Here is a 16,220-nt window from a genome sequence, read left to right as displayed (position 1 = left end):
TTGAGTTTGTAATCATGCCACTCACACAGGTTCACCAGGAGTTTGCAAACGTAATCACTCTGCTCTTAAGCAACAGACATTTTAGTGAGAGAAAAGGAAAACATTTTTAATAAAGATCTAGGAAAGAAACTGATTGACCCAATCCCATTAGGACAATTTAGACTGGAAATAATAGCCTTTTGCTTTTAGCTTAATCTGAGTAAGCAACTGAGTTTTTTCAGTAAGCATCTCATAATGACTCCCAATTCTCAGAACATTGAAAACCCTTTCAACAATCTCTACAGGAAAATGAAGTCTGCTATTTGTGAGAGGAGAGAGAAAATAGCAGCATTGCATACTGACTGTGCAAGTCTATAATAAACACTCCATGGAATGTGTCTTGTGTGTATGTTACACTTAATCCACAATGAATACATTAGACTAATCTTTTTTTCCGAAGAACAATTTTCTGTAGATATTTGTGTCTCGTTAAAAATCAAAACAGAACTTACTTGTCTGTCTTTGAAAGTCATTTTGCCTTAAGAATGCCTTCTTTATATTCTGGATCTGTAAGGCCTTTATTGATTATTGAAGCCTTCTTTTAGCTTGACAGTTTTAATATAACATAATAGGGAAGTTTTAATATGACATACAATACGAAAGTCAACTCATCCACTCTTCCCCCACTTATACCTTTAAAAAAATCATTGTGGAATAACACACATTAGAAGTTTGTCATAGACACGCCTAGCAATTTTCTGCTGCTGACTAACTGTTTACCTCACACAGGTGAGGACACTGACCTTTCACACAGGTGAGGACACTGACCTCTCTCAGTGTAATTTTGGGCTCTCTGACTCAAATTCAATGGGTCTAGTAATTATGGAGAATAAACAAAATTTTGGATGAGAGACATTAATATTTTTTGTTGAATTTATGCAACTTATCTGTACATATATAATTTTATTTACTTATAGATAAATGTATATATAATGTATAATTTTATTTACATACCAAGTATTTAACTAGAATTTTCTTATTGAAGTTTATAGTTTAACTAGAGGCCCAATGCACGAAATTCATGCAAGAGTAGGCCTTCCTTCCCCCAGCTGCCCTCTGGCACCCGGGACCCAGGCTTCCCTGGCAGCCCTGGCTTCATCCGGAAGGTCGTCTGGTCTAATTAGCATATTATGCTTTTATTATTATAGATAAAAGAATAAAAACCTCATCTAAAAATCTATGTCCTGCTCTAGCTGGTTTGGCTCCTTGGTTGGAGCTTCTGCCTTCAGACTGAAGGGTCCCGGGTTTGATTCCAGTCAAGGGCACCTACCTCGGTTGCAGGCTCCATCCCTGGGCTGGTTGGGGCGCGTGTGAGAGGCCTGTCTCACATCACTGTTTCTCTCTGTTTCTCCCCCTCCCTTCCGCTCTGTCTAGAAATCAATGGGAAAAATATCCTCGGGTGAGTATTAACAACAACAAAAATCTATGTCCTTATTGTATCTATGTTGAGTGGATTTTCAGAAATTATAATAAAATCTTTTTACTGGCAAATACCTACAAAATAATAAATTGATAAATATATTAAGGAATATTACACAATTTCAAGCTGTTTCCAAGCATGATTAAAGTTTGACAAATTTAACTCCCAGGATCCATCACTTTTGCGGCTGAGGGCTGTTTGTGGATGGTTAGGTCTGCACACATGTGCCCAGGTATGCAAAAGATGACGCTATAAACCACAGATCACAACCTGGTGATTCTATCACAAATGTATTTTGAAAGATGAATTTGTTGCAAATATTTATAAATCAGCAAATATCAGTGACAGCAGATTACCTCTGGGAGGGAATTTTCTGGCTGTAAATTTAGCCTTAGAAAACGCATGTTTATTAATACAGGGATATATGTATGTATAGTGCATGTAAACCATTACATGAAATGGCACAAAATTAAGGGCGAGGTTTGGCAATTATCCTGGTGATTAGCTTGATAAAAACAGCAGATCTATTTCTGTTCCATGATGGATATTTTGGTTTTAAATTAATTCTATTACTACAAGACCTGAATTAATTAACCAGGTAATTTTGCAAACTGGCAAAATCTCCTTCAAACTGAAATAGGTATTTCCTGCTTATGCCTCTGTTGCTATGTAGCTTTTAGATGGATTAATTTTAAAAAGTTGAGCTTTCAAGTTTCCTTACTGACAGTCCTATAAACTTGACTTTAGATCTGAAAGGGATGTTACTATTTCCGAAAACTGTAATCCACTTTTTGAGCCACTCTTCTCACCCCCAGGAGAGTGTATGTGTGTGAGAGAAAGGAAGCCAGGCACTGTGAGTTCAAAGAGCAATAAATGATACAAATAAAGCTGTCTCTTCTTTTTAAAAAATAATTGAGGTAACATTGGTTGATTACATTATATGTGTCAGGTGTACATTATAATTCAATATCTATATACACTATAGTGTGTTCATCACCAAAGTCTAGTTTCCATCCACCACTATATATTTGATGCCCTTTACTCATTTCATCCTCCTCCCCATTCCTTCCCCTCTGATAACCACCAATCTGTTGTTTGTATCTGAGTCTGTTTTTGTTTTATTGTTTGTTTCTTTTTGTTGGTATTCCACTTACGAGTGAAATCATACAGAGCTGTGTTTCTTTAATGACCCTCCTTGGCTCCCCTACAGCCTTCTGCCTAGGTTTGGGTTCTAGGTTTCTTGGCTGGAGAGGAAGGCCTTATAGGAGGTGCAAGTCCCACTTGCAGATATTGTTGCTCTAATTCTGTCTAAGTTGTAGTTTCTGGCCTTGGGTCATGACCCCAAACAGGAAGTGCCTCTGAATTCCTCCAAACATGGTATGTGGAGGAGGAGGCAGAGTTTAGTACATAAATACCCAGCTACCAGCTTTTCATATTTGCAAGAGATCAAGAATAGGCCACTTAGGGTCAAGAATATATCCTTTCTTCTCCCTTCAAAGGAGCAAATAGTGTTGTCTTACACTCTAGGTGAAATACAGACTTCAACTCCAGAGCTATATTTGGCTTGGAGTGTTTCTTTGATGCTACCCATGTTCACTCTACCTTAAAGAATTGCATGAATAAAGTAACTTAAACTTAATTTGTATTGATGTCTGATCAGTTTCCTGGGGGAAAGTTTAAAGCCAAAACATTGAGGAATGGGGAGGAGGAGTGAGAACATATTGATTGTTTTAGAGGTGCAACTAATATTTGAATATAAAGTAGAGTTTTGGTAGAATGGCAGAAAAACAAAACAGGGTTGAAAGGTGTCTAGAGGTCATACCCACCCTCTTCCTGAGGATGCATGAATCACTGCCTATTCTGATTCCTTCTCTCTGAACTGCTCTATTTTTTTTTTCAGGTTTTTGCTACTTCAGGAAACCACAGTTTTTGGCTGATAGAAAATTTGCAGCAGCAGTATACAACGAGAGAGCTATTTCTGCCCCGTTGTCGGTGAAGTATTGACATTATCTAGTATGTAATAGACTTTGCCCTCTAAGAAAATGCTGTTCTTAGCTGGCTATTGAGAAATGTTTCAAAAAGGCTCGTATCTGTGGTTTTTGAACTTTCAGCTATCAGGTTTTCTGTATATCTCGGAATACCAATAATGTTCCTCTGGTGAATAGGCTTGGGAACACAGTAATATACTTTCTTTACAACGTTATCATTTCCATTATTTTGAGCAAGTGTGGATCAGTATAAATTATTTAGGTGAGCATGGAGGGCCATCTCGCTAGATGCAAGGCAATCTGTTAAAGATTTGCTATCATGCCAGAGAATGAGGTGGGTGGGTGGAGAAATACATTTTATGAGTCATATGGCTTTAGGAACATGCTTGCATTTGGAAAGGAACTCTTGGTGAAATGCACTGTAAAACAACAACAACAATAACACCATGGAAACCCAAATTCACAGCATATATCAAAAGAATGAAGAAGAAAAAAAACACACCAAGCCCTGTTAATATGGCAAGGATGATCAAACAGGAGTTTAGAAATGGTTCTTAAGGCAGAGAAAGAAAACAGTAGAATGGGCTGGCTCCGGACTTAATCTGATTTCTAACAAACATGTTTATTTGCCACAGCTTCTCTGAGGGGCAAGGGAAAGTGAGGAAAGAAAAGAGGGTGGACGGAGAACTAGCACTTAATGTCTTCTTCCTATACTTATTGGTATCACTGAATCATGCTGAGTTTTACAGTGTGGCCTGAAATTCACCTCCTTAAGTTTCAGAATCTCTGGGACTTGGGCCTATGAATTTGTGTTTAAGAACTCTTTTGCACACTAAAGTTTGAGCATCATTGATCTGGGGAGTGGGGAAGGGAGAGGGAGAACAATTCCTTTTGGTCTTTGGGGCCCAGAAGGACACATTATTAAACTCTCCAGATTTCGTATGTAAGAATGTGTCACCTGCAAATAGAGATAGTTTTCCTTCTTCCTTTCCAATCTGGATGCCTTTTACTTCTTTTTCTTACCTAATAGCTCTGGCAAAAACCTCCAGCACAATGTAGAATAGAAGTAGTGAGAGTAAACATCTTCATCTTGTACCCAGCTCTCCATATTTTGAAGGGAAGAATTGGCGGACTAATGGCAATATATTAGAAATACACTTTTGAAGGTTGTAGTTTGGTATCTTCCATTTAAGACCTGGATTCCATCAGGAGAAGCTTACACAGCGGAAATATCTAATGGATTCCAATTCATTCCTAGAATGGGAGTGTGGTCTTCCTCTCAGGTCCTCGGGCAGCAGAGCTGGGTACATAGAGATTCTTAGGGAACTCCTAATGAGTATGGGTGAAGGTCTTGAGCTATTGCCCTCTAAACTGAGGGTGGGGACTTGGTATACCAGTGGTCTCTTGTGGAGATTCGTTGAAGTTAAATAAGCAACATTGCCAAGTTACATATAATTAAGTCCCATATCCACTGGTCAGCATGTGTGGCATAGAACTTGGACTATGCATTTTTAAAATAAAGCTCCTAGACCATTTTCATCTACCTCCTGGTTAAGAAAAACTTCAGTGTAGAAGCCAAACTTTAGAGATAATCTAATATCCCCCAGATTCCTGTGACGATCCCCATGAATAGTGCAGTCAGAGAGATAAAGAAATAAAAGGCCTGTTCTACTTACTATGGCTACATAAATGACCTCTTAAATGGTATAAATCAACCAGTAATGATGCTCATAGATTCTGTGGAATTCAAACAAGGCTTGAGTGGATTACTTACTCTGAACCACGATGTCTGGGACCTTGAGTGGAAGACTTGAAAGTTGAGGACTTGGATTAGCTGAAGTTTATTTACTAATATATCTGGTGGTTATTCTGGTTGTTGACTGAGACCTCAGCTCAGGCTGTCTGCTGGAATACCTCTACGAGGCCTTTCCATGGGTCCTGGGATTCCTCACAGCAAGATGGCTGAGTTCTGAGGGCAGGAATCCCAACAAAGCAGAGACTCTTATTGCCTTCCCCCACCTAGCCTGGAGATCATGCAGCATCACTGTTGTTGCATTCTACCTATTAGAAGCAAGTCACTAAGGTGGACCATATTTAAAGGAGAAGAATTAGACTCCATTCTTTGTGGGAAAAGTGTCAAAGAATTAGATTAAAAAAAAACAATTACAGGTGCGCTATGGAAAAATATGACAATAATCACAATATCTAAATTATTGAACACTTACTAGTACATGTCAGAGTCTCTTCTAAGCATTCTATGCAAATTACCCCAGTCCTCCCACAAGACAGGTGATATTATGCTATTGATGTTAAAAATAGGGAATCTGGGGTTGCCTAATTTTCCTTAAGCATAACTGGCTAGAAAGTAAGAGTAAGGGGATTAAGTCCCAGATAGCCTGGCTCCAGAAATAGTTTCCTATTCACCACTGGATACTACGATAGAACTGAGGAGACGTTGGATCTAGTCCAAAGTACTAATTGGGGAGGAACCTATTATGCTTTAAGTGTTTTCCATGCCTAAAGCCCCATTCTGAGGAAAGATGACTGTTCAACTTTGTCTCTCTCTATCCTAACCTGATTGACCAGGGAAGGACATCTTCCTATTGTCATCTTCTGTATTAGCCCTGAGGTCTGGTGGGAGAGCTCTGCAGAACTAGGCAGAGTTCCTAATTGAGCCCATTGGATCCTCCTCCTTGGAGCTTGAATGTAAGTCTATTCGAGGGTAGTGAACTGCAGAGAGGAGCAGAAGGCAGGAGACACACAATAATAAGTCAGAAAGGTCCCACAGGAAGTAGAAACCCTGGGAAGCAGGAATTAAGCACAGAGGAGAATAGAGATATGTGTCCCTATGAACAAAAGCAGTAAAAAGCAAAGGCAAGCAAAGGCAGAGCCTTAGCTAGTTTGCTCAGTGGATAGAGCCTTGGCCTGAAGGGTCCCCGGTTCAATTTGGTCAAGGGCACTGTACCTCGATTGCAGGCTCGACTCCTAATCCAACCGAAGCTTACAAAAAAAAAAAAGCAAAGGCCAAGAGTAGTTATTGTCCATAATAGAAGACTGAGCATATGCAGTTGACCCTTGAACCAAGTGCGGGGTTAGGGGGCCATGGGCTGGTATATCGCGTGTAACTTTTGACTCCTCCAAAATCTAAGGTTAGCCCCTTGAATCGGTGGATTCAATCAACAGCTATGGAAAACAGTATTTTCAATCTGTGATTTTGACCTGTAGTTGGGAATGCAAAAATACATAATAGAAGACTGAGCATATGCAGTTGACCCTTGAACCAAGTGCGGGGTTAGGGGGCCATGGGCTGGTATATCGCGTGTAACTTTTGACTCCTCCAAAATCTAAGGTTAGCCCCTTGAATCGGTGGATTCAATCAACAGCTATGGAAAACAGTATTTTCAATCTGTGGTTTTGACCTGTAGTTGGGAATGCGAAAATACTTTTTTTTTTTGATCCGTGGTTAGTTGAATCTGCAAATGCAGAATCTGCGGATGCGAAACCTCAGGATAAATAGAGCCGGCCCCATTTTTTGAAAGAAATCCGTGTGTAAATGGAGCCAAGCAACTCATTTACTAGAGCTACCCTTTTGCACCCGCAGTGTTCAGTGCTCAGCTGGCTATGCTGCCATGGAAAGTGCCCACCCTGTGCATCCTAAAGCAAGTCTTCACGATCTGAGGTAACATGAGCTTCTCTCTTTCTGTTCCTATAACTTGAAATGCCCTCACCCACTGACTGTGCCACTCATGAGTCCTGTGGCCTGGGACAGGTCACTTCCCTGTTTGCCTGTTTAAAAACATCGCTAAGGTGTGAGTTGAGCCAGATGATATATAAATTCATACCCGGCTCCAAAGTTTATTTATTATTCTGAACGTTGGTGTGGAGGGGTTGGCTACTAGACTGATTGCAAAATCACGGCAATTCCCCCACCTTCTTTATTCCCGGCCCCCTCTCCAAGTACAAAGTTATTTAAACTTGAGACTTCGGTCGCATAAGGAATCCAATGGGCAGTATCTGCTTGCAAATTAGCTGTGCGGCCTCTGGGTACCGGGTACCGCTCCCCCCACGCCCGCCCCTTTGCAGGCTTCCCCGGGTTTGTGCAGTGTTTCCTTTCTAGGCAGCAGGTGAGTGAGTGTACTGACCCTGTCTTCTCTCATTTCACAAGAGGCCTTGTTTTCGAGGGAGAGATGAAAATAAACTGTGGGAAGTTGCAAGCATGCTGATGGGAACTGAGATAAAATGTAGAAAGGCTGCTTCTGGGTTTGGTGTGGTCAGAGGTGACTGTAACTACTGTCCAGGGAGGAAATTTGGAAGGGATGGTTTTACAGGTTCTATTAAAAATTCTGTTTAATCTCAAGCAGGGTTTACAGTGGAACAGGTCAGCATTTGCACTTCAGAGAAATGGAGGGGGTGGGTGGTGGTGGGGGTGAGAGACATAGAATTTTGGACGTGGCAGGGCCCACGGGACTCTTGTGTTAACCTCTGCCCTCTCACACACTTTCATCTGCCCCTTCCCTACATGAGTTGGAATTTAGAGGAAACCATAGGCAGAGCTCCAGATGGAACATTGGGAGACCTGGAAACAGTTTTGGCTCTGAGACCAGTTTATTGTGGGACTGTGGGCAAAACCTTCTTGGGCTTCTTAGTTTTTCTATTTGTATACGAAAGATAATATTATCTGTTTTTGCTTATGTCACCATAATTTTGTGCCAGTTAATGGGATATTGGGCTCTATTCTCTCCAGTTTTTCAGTAAATTCCTAGCATTAAGCCAAATGTTGGGGGAGTTAATATGGGGTTAACTCTTTCAAGACTTCTGTGTTATATATCACTAGTGTATTGAACTAAATAGCATTGTATAGTCTACTTATAGAATAGAGTGCCAAAAGTGCACTGAGTTATGTGAATGGTACCCTAGAGGCCTAAAAGAGTTCATGTGCTCGCCTCTGGTAGGGTCGATTGGATACGTCTACTTATAGAATAGAGTGCCAAAAGTGCACTGAGTGATGTAAATGGTACCCTAGAGGCCTAAAAGAGTTCATGTGCTTGCCTCTGGTAGGGTCGATTGGATCCATCAAGACATGACATAAGACATGGTAGAAAGAGATGGCTAAAAAGTCTCTCAATGGGGCAAAAGTTAGCAATCCACTAAAAATAATGGAATTGTACTTCCTTTTCAGTCCCTCTCCCCCTGCCCAATCACACACACACATCTTGATATTACACTACTTACTGGAAATCAAATTGAGCTGTGCTTAAAAGGTGCTTTGCATTCTTGGTGAAAGAAATAAATATACATCATCTTAAACTGTCCATTTATATTCTAAAATGGGGTAATTTTTCCCCTTTTTCTTTTCTCTACCTACTCACAGAAGCCTGGTTACTCACCTGAGGGGTCATGGTTGATTTATTTCAGCCCTGGAATCCAATGAAAAGACAGGTTTCTGTGATTATACTAACACACCTAGAATAACAGGCCATGGAACTCCAGTGATTGCCCTGCTATAATAAACAATGTGGAAAAAGTCTTAGCTCCAAGGAAACTTCCATTCTATTGGTAGCAAACATATTGGAAGCAGACCAAGAAGTTCCTTGAATTTCAACCTCCAGAATTTGGCATTATCCTCCTACTAAGGGTAATGGGCAATCACTGGAGTTCTTCATTTTGTACTTAGTTGACTCCTTTATTCTTTTAGTATGAAGATAAACTTAATGAATTAAGGAAATTAACTGATGTAAGGTAGTATAATGGTTAAGGGTTTTGGCGGGAGCGGGGGGAATGAGGGGGTGCGCAGAATGCTTGTATTCAAATCCCTGGGCTGCTGAGGTCATTGGCTTCTGTGGACTTGAAAATTGGGCATGATAACACACATGTATAAATAAATAATTGTATAAATACTAGAGGCCCGATGTACGAAATTTGTGCAAGAGTAGGCCTTCCTTCCCTCCAGCCGCCGGCACCCAGGACCTGGGCTTCCCTCACAGCCCCGGCTTCATCTGGAAGGTCGTCTGGTCTAATTAGCATATTACACTTTTATTATAGATTACTAATATAATATTTTGATGACATTAATAATTAATCATGTTTTATATATTTATAAAATGTCAGAAGGATTACTATAAATAAATAAAGCCCTATACTCATGTCTGGCACACAAAGTGCACTATGTAAATGTTAGTAATTTTTATTGTTTAGCTGGACAGAAGAAAAAGTTGGCATTTTTGTTTTGTCTGCCCCTACCATTATTTTTCCCTCCGGAAAAGTTATTGGTCCCTGAAATTCAAAAGACTCAAACACATTCAGTTAGGTTGTGTGGTCTGGGAGCGCATCATCCATGCCTTATATTTCTCTTAACCGTATAATATATGAATAGAGTAAAAGTTTCTCTTTATAGTTCCAATTTCTTCTAAGCCTGTTGGTATGCCCCTATGATAAAAATGCAATAACATATATTTCTGTATACATATTTACTTAATACTATTAGTAAATGTTAATTATCATTCTCAAAATCTAAAACGTTTACTGTAAATTTTGTCTTCTATTTAAGATACTTCCTTCAACAAATGACCATGAGTAATGCTCTAAGAATAACAGCAAAAATGCAAACTGAGGAATAATCCCCCCTGAGGTTCAGACAATCTGCTGTCTTTTGGTATAATTAACTTCGGGATAAGGAGATCTTAGAAAAACACACAATGAACAGACACCAAACACTCAGCAAATACTCTGATTGACTTTAATTAGCAGTGATCTTCATGACACTAAAGTGATTGTTTTTTAAACATAGCTGTCACTGATAATTGGCTGGATGAAGGAGGCCACAGTAATTGTCTAAAAGATAAGCATTATAGCTTCAAGGCAACAACACAGTAAGTAGACACTAAGTTTTATCCCAGTGTTTTATCAATGTTGAAACTGTCCTAGATAAAATTTGGAGACTAGGAGTGAGCAGGAGGGAACTGAAAGAAGAAATCAAGGTTGTAAGTCTAGAAGAGTACATTTGGAGAGGAGGAAATTTCCTCTCTCTTTTCCATCCTTATAACTCTTAATTTAAAAAAGAAGTGCCTGCTTTCTATACACAACTTATACCTAAGTCTCCCTGGGGCTATATTTTTTCAAGGCTAATGGAAAGGAGTAAACCTAATTTATTTAGACAGATTTCTATTTAAGCCACTATATTAATCACAGGATGACTTATTGGCAGATTAGAAATTTTTTAGGAATACTCCAAATGGCAGACTTATTCGAGTCACAAAGCTTTTTAAAAAAATTTCATCTATAAGAGATTAAAATTTCCTGAGTAGGATGGTGGGGAAAATGGGGGCTGTCTTTTGGAAATTTTATTAGGGTGGCATAGGGGCACTGGTGCATAGCATAATGATTCCATCTACACTCAATTTCATTGCCAAGTGGGGCCAGTTGGTGCTTCTAAGGATTCCATTTGACTGACAGATCACAGAAACTTGAGCACTGAGGCATGAGGCATAATACAGTGACTGCTCATACGTCCAATATTTGAAGAAAGCCTTAAATTTCAAGGGAGGGGTTTGTGACTGAATTAACATTACTAGGGAGGTGCACAACCCCCTAATAAAATTGTTGTCAAGGCTCTTCCATTGACGTTCAACCTCAGATCTGTGCCATAACCTATAACCATTATCATTCTATCAATAGGCTTTATTCATACTTTGTCTTAAGAAGAAGAAAGTAGAAAAAGCCAATTATGGCAACTTCGGCACGAGTTCACTATTCAAAGCTGCTTTTCAAGAAGAGGAAATAACACTGCTGCCTATCAGAATTATTTTGGTTATATGGTGCTTATGTGTGGTGCACAACATGTGGGTTTTGATCAAATGCATCTTTATGTTTCCTACTTTCCCTTTATTTTTATTCGTGGGGGCAGGGTAATCTTCATCTGACCCTAGGTAAAGGTCTGGGCTCCTCCCACGCCTTTTCTGTTAAGTCAGGTAAACAATAGTCCTGTGGTCATTTTAAATGATAAGTATAGCTTTAACTTAGTCTTGACAATATCCAGGGCCATGCAAAGTCAAAACTCCAAATATCAAAGCTCTCCAGCCTGAAGCCTACAGTAGGAGAGGGAGCAAGCTTGTTTCCTCTTCCTCCTTCATGCTCCCTGCTCACCTCCTTTCTAGGGTCAAATGTGTGTGGGAGGGCAGAGAGATAAAAGGATAAGAGCATGGTGTCCTGGCCAGGTGGCTTTCGCTCTCTGACTTGGCAGATGGTTAAAGCTGGCCTCCCTTGGAAATCCTAGCTAGCATGGGCTTGGAACAGAAATAGACTTTCTCTTTGCGTCAATCTCATGGACTTGTCCCTTGCTGAGTGCCTCTCTCCCATAGTTCATTTTACCTCCATGGATGCAACTGTAACCCAGGGATTCAGTAGCAATGCCTTGCTCAGTCCTTGGGTATCTGAGGCATGCCTTCCTCGGTAGGACTTGAGGTGAGAAGGAGATGGGGGAGATTGGCATGTGGAGGCGGGACATTTAGATCATGCCAGCACTTCTCTCTTCTTGCCTCTTAGATTCCTTTTTTTGTATCGTCCATCTGCTTGAAGAGACCGATTGACATGCCCAGGCTCTTCTAGTATATTTTACTCCTGTTTCATAGTTTGAAAAGTGTGCAATCTCATTGATTCAGCTGTTTCTCACTTTTGCTGGTGAAAAACAGAGTTTGGAAAAGTTAAAATGACATGCCCACATGGCTTTTACTGAAACTATTATTTGAATCCTCCCTGGTTGGACTCCTTAAAGGATATTGTATTCATGTATCCCTAGCACTTAGCGCACAGTAGGCAATACAGAGGTATTTATTTATGGAACCAATATAGCCAGGACTTCTAATGCCTAGTGAAGAGGTTCAGAATATGCCAACTCAAAACATAACACTTTGGCATGTTGATGGAGGTGCTTGAGAAACAGCAGATTCAGGAAGGGCTCTTTGACCTCCCCCTTTCTACCTAAAAGCAGGCCATAAAATGTCCTGTGATAAAGGTGCCCTCCCTGTACCACGAAGAGATGGACATTCTTATCGCCAGACATTGGGAGTCAGCACTGAAATGGACCTGTACAAACAAACCTACTAAAATAACCCTTATCTCCCATTAGCTTCTCCCACCTATTTCCTGCTCTCTGTCCCACAATTTACTGTCTTTAACCCAGGCCCCTTTGTCTTGTCACATCCTCACAATTCTTTGTTTTAAAAGGTATATAAGCTTTTGGGCTTATGGCTTCTTCAATGTTTTATTTTCCTTTTAATGACTCCCATGTGCACATAAAATTATTAAATACAATTTGTATGTTTTTCTTCTTCTGTTAGTTTAATTCTTAGGCCCAGCCTAGGAGGGTAGAGCGAAGTTTCCCACCTCTGCACCAGGCAAGTCCTTTTTCCTACACCCATTTACCCCCCATTGTGCAGGTTGTCTGGTTTCTGACCTTCATGTCAACACAGCCCCTGTGATCCCCTGTTAATCCAGGACTATTTCAATTTAAGGCTAACACAGGATCCATGGGTTTAGATTTGAGTAAACTGAATACGTTCAAAGCTCTGTGAAGGTTATTATGATCATTACTGAGTGAGAGGAAGGGAGAGAGAGAGAGAGAGAGAGAGAGAGAGAGAGAGAGAGAGAGAAAGAAACATCAATGATAAGAGAGAATCATCGATTGGCTGCCTTCTGTACACCCCCTACTAGGGATTGAGCCCAAAACTCAGGCAGGTGCCCTGACCGGGAATCAAACCATGACTTCCTGGTTCATAGGTCCATGCTCAACCACTGAGCCATGTGGGCCAGGCCTGAGTGCCTTTTATGTGATAGGTACTGTGTGGACTAAGAGAGAGCCAAATATAAATAAGGCAAGGTTCCATGCCTGGCAGCCAACCCTAAAGCAGACCTGAAATTCAGAAGAGCTCTGGAACTTATAGAATCTTTTATGAATGCATAAAATTCCAGACAGTTTTGTCTGGAGCTTTTAGGAGATATATGAATACAGTGTGGTACATCCTTATGCCCAGAGGGACCAGCAGGTAACACACACAAATAAAGTGGCTCCAGTGACGGACAATAGGGAGAGATAAGGATTGTGGTAAACTAGAGAACACCTGCCCCATCTAAAGGTAGCAAGAACTACTCAGCTAGCTGCAGTGAGCATATGAACTCAGAGATCCCAGACTTTCTGTTTTTTCCAAAAATGCTGGAAATCTGTTTTTTTTTTAAATGTAAATTTTCTCCATTTGAAAATACAGTGTTTGCCAAACAACATATCTATCTGTAGGTTGCCAGGATCAACCTGCCTCAGGTTGATTCTGGAGCCATTCTCCTCCTCCTCTTTTTTTCCCCAGCTTCCTTGGGACATGGCATGGGCCTGAAATGGACTTGAGGTTAGAATTTGAGGTGAGGACTGCTGCTCAGCCTTAGTTCCTTCCTTCACTCTTTACCAAAAGAAGAGAGGTGCACCCCATTTTCAGGTTTCCTCCTCAAAGAATAGGAGAACTGGTATTTAGAACTATGTGTATTGTTTATTTAATTGAAGGGTGAAATTCTTCCTTTAAGTGAAACTGCCAAAGGTCCCCACCACAGTATTACATTTATTATATATACATATCCACGCATTATTATTGTTCATGCAAATCTGAGAGGTACTCATTTTCTGAGCTAGCAGTGCTAGCTGGTTGTTATGATAATGGCCATTAAATGAGGACATGTTAGAAGCCCTGGTGATAAGCAATTCACAACACAGATTCCTATTTCCATGCTGATCTTATAGATGTTAGGGGCTCTCAACATGAATTTATCTGCTGCAGATTGTGTGATCCTCCCACTTACCCAGTTGCTTGTTGTAGAGCTGTCTTGAGTCTCGATGCAAATACTCAGTAACTTTAACCTACATTTAATCTCAGCCTGCACTGGGGAAGGTATAGATTTCCCAGAGCACTGAGCAGTGAACAGTTTTTTGTTTGTTTTTTAATTATTAGGGCTATAGCTTTGAGACTCCAGGAACTTTTGATGTCAGATATTAACAATTAACAAACACCAGACTCTGTGTGTGTGTGTGTGTGTGTGTGTGTGTGTGTGTGGCATTGTTATTATTACAGGCTTAAATTAATTTGGTAAATATGTCAGTGTATATTACTTATGTGGCATGAATACACATATATCTTTTTATTATAAATAAAAGACAGCACTTTAAAGGATCAACATTAACTGGCTAATGTATTCCAGAGATTGTAAAGAAATAAAGCTTTCATTAACTGCTTGCATTTACGATTCAGTTGGTGTGGAGTGGTTTTAATTTCTGACCTAGATACTTCAAGTAGCTTGCTTCTGGGAAAAATTATAGGTAGTTAGACGCCAACAACAAAAACCCAGGTCCTAATTAAAATCCCTAAGATGTTTCATTTTCATATCCACTGTCTTGAAATTATATCACTAGGTTAAGGAAATAGTTTTCTGGGTTCAATTAGAGTTTAATCACTAGTTAGGAAATGTCTGGTACACATGTATTGCATTTCACCTTAACCAAAATATTTTATGTCCTATTGCAAATCTAATAAATTGGGGACCCCCAAGGTTTCAGTCTCTAAAGAGTGTAGCATTTAAGAAGCACAGTTCAATAGGCAATCTGGTCTCTTCCCCCAAATTAAAAAGGAAATCTGTTCTTTCCTTGTACCTTTCAGAGGTCATGATGGAGATCCAAATGATAACCATCATATCTTTTCCATTTCTTTCACATCTTCCCATTTCTTTCACATTTTCTTTTTCACAACTAACTGCCCCCTTTCCCATTCTCATCCACCCCCACCGAAACTCTCTCTTCTCAGACTCTACAGGTTTTACTCTTTATCTCCCCTCTCTCACAGCTCTTTTTTGTGAGTCCTCTTTCACTGATTCTTTTCCCTCCTTCTTTCATGTCAGTTCAAGAGATGAAGGGGAACAAGGTGGGGTGAATCGGTCTTGTAATTACCAAATAGCGGCCTGGGGGGTTATGTATATATTCCCCTGTAATATTTTTTTTTCTTCTTGCGTATGGCATTAAAAAATTTTAAATCATACTTGCTTTAGTAATATTGATTAAAATACAAAGAAATTGGCATATAACCGTTCATAACCGAATCCTCTGGAGAGGCTGAGATTGTGCTTTTTATCATTGAAATGGTGTTATTCCCTGAAGTGTGGTAGCGCTGTCAGACGACTCCATTCGGTGCCTATTAGGGTAATAAGCTGTCTAGGCTTCATGTCTCCATATCTTTTCAACCTTTAGGAATGGCAACAGTAGAATTTATCAGGGGTGATTAGGGTAGTGCTCAGCCTTCAAACTGCTCCATAATCTAACACCCATTTCAGTTCCTGCTGGTCCTAGTCCTGGTCCCCAGGCCCAGTACATGATTTATATCTCTAATAGAGCAAATTGCTTTGAATTATGTATATTCATGTGCACACATTCTGCCTTAATGGATGGTAAGCTCTGTAGCATCTGACACATAGAAAAGGCTGAATAATGACTGTTGGGCTGACTTGAACTGTTTACTGTGTTATGGACTCAAATTTCAGGGTAAGCCTACATTGTGGCCTTGATTTGTTTGATCGCTAGCAGGGTGGCTAAACATGGTAGATATTTTTGAATGAGAGAGAGCCACAGTAGACTTAGCATCACCAGAATTTTAAGTCTTCTTTTAACTAAACTCAGCAAATGTTTTTGAACAAAGATGATGTAAATGACACTGAATGAGGCACAAGGGGAGTCACAAACTTAAGCATGA

General features: G+C 40.1%; 1 long non-coding RNA gene across 1 annotated transcript in view; it reads left to right on the top strand.

The window, feature by feature from the left end:
* Positions 1-3,390: 3,390 nt before the first annotated feature.
* Positions 3,391-16,220, top strand: part of LOC106726456 — a 55,906-nt gene continuing 43,076 nt past the window's right edge. Inside the window, exons 1-2 of the long non-coding RNA XR_001362532.1 lie at positions 3,391-3,472; positions 7,049-7,126. This is a non-coding gene — a long non-coding RNA (uncharacterized LOC106726456). The remainder of the gene's footprint in view (positions 3,473-7,048; positions 7,127-16,220) is intronic.

Source organism: Myotis brandtii, unplaced genomic scaffold (assembly GCF_000412655.1).
Source record: "Myotis brandtii unplaced genomic scaffold, ASM41265v1 scaffold266, whole genome shotgun sequence".
NCBI lineage: Eukaryota > Metazoa > Chordata > Mammalia > Chiroptera > Vespertilionidae > Myotis > Myotis brandtii.
Note: the sequence above shows the minus strand (reverse complement) of the source record. Positions and strands in the feature narration are given on the sequence as shown.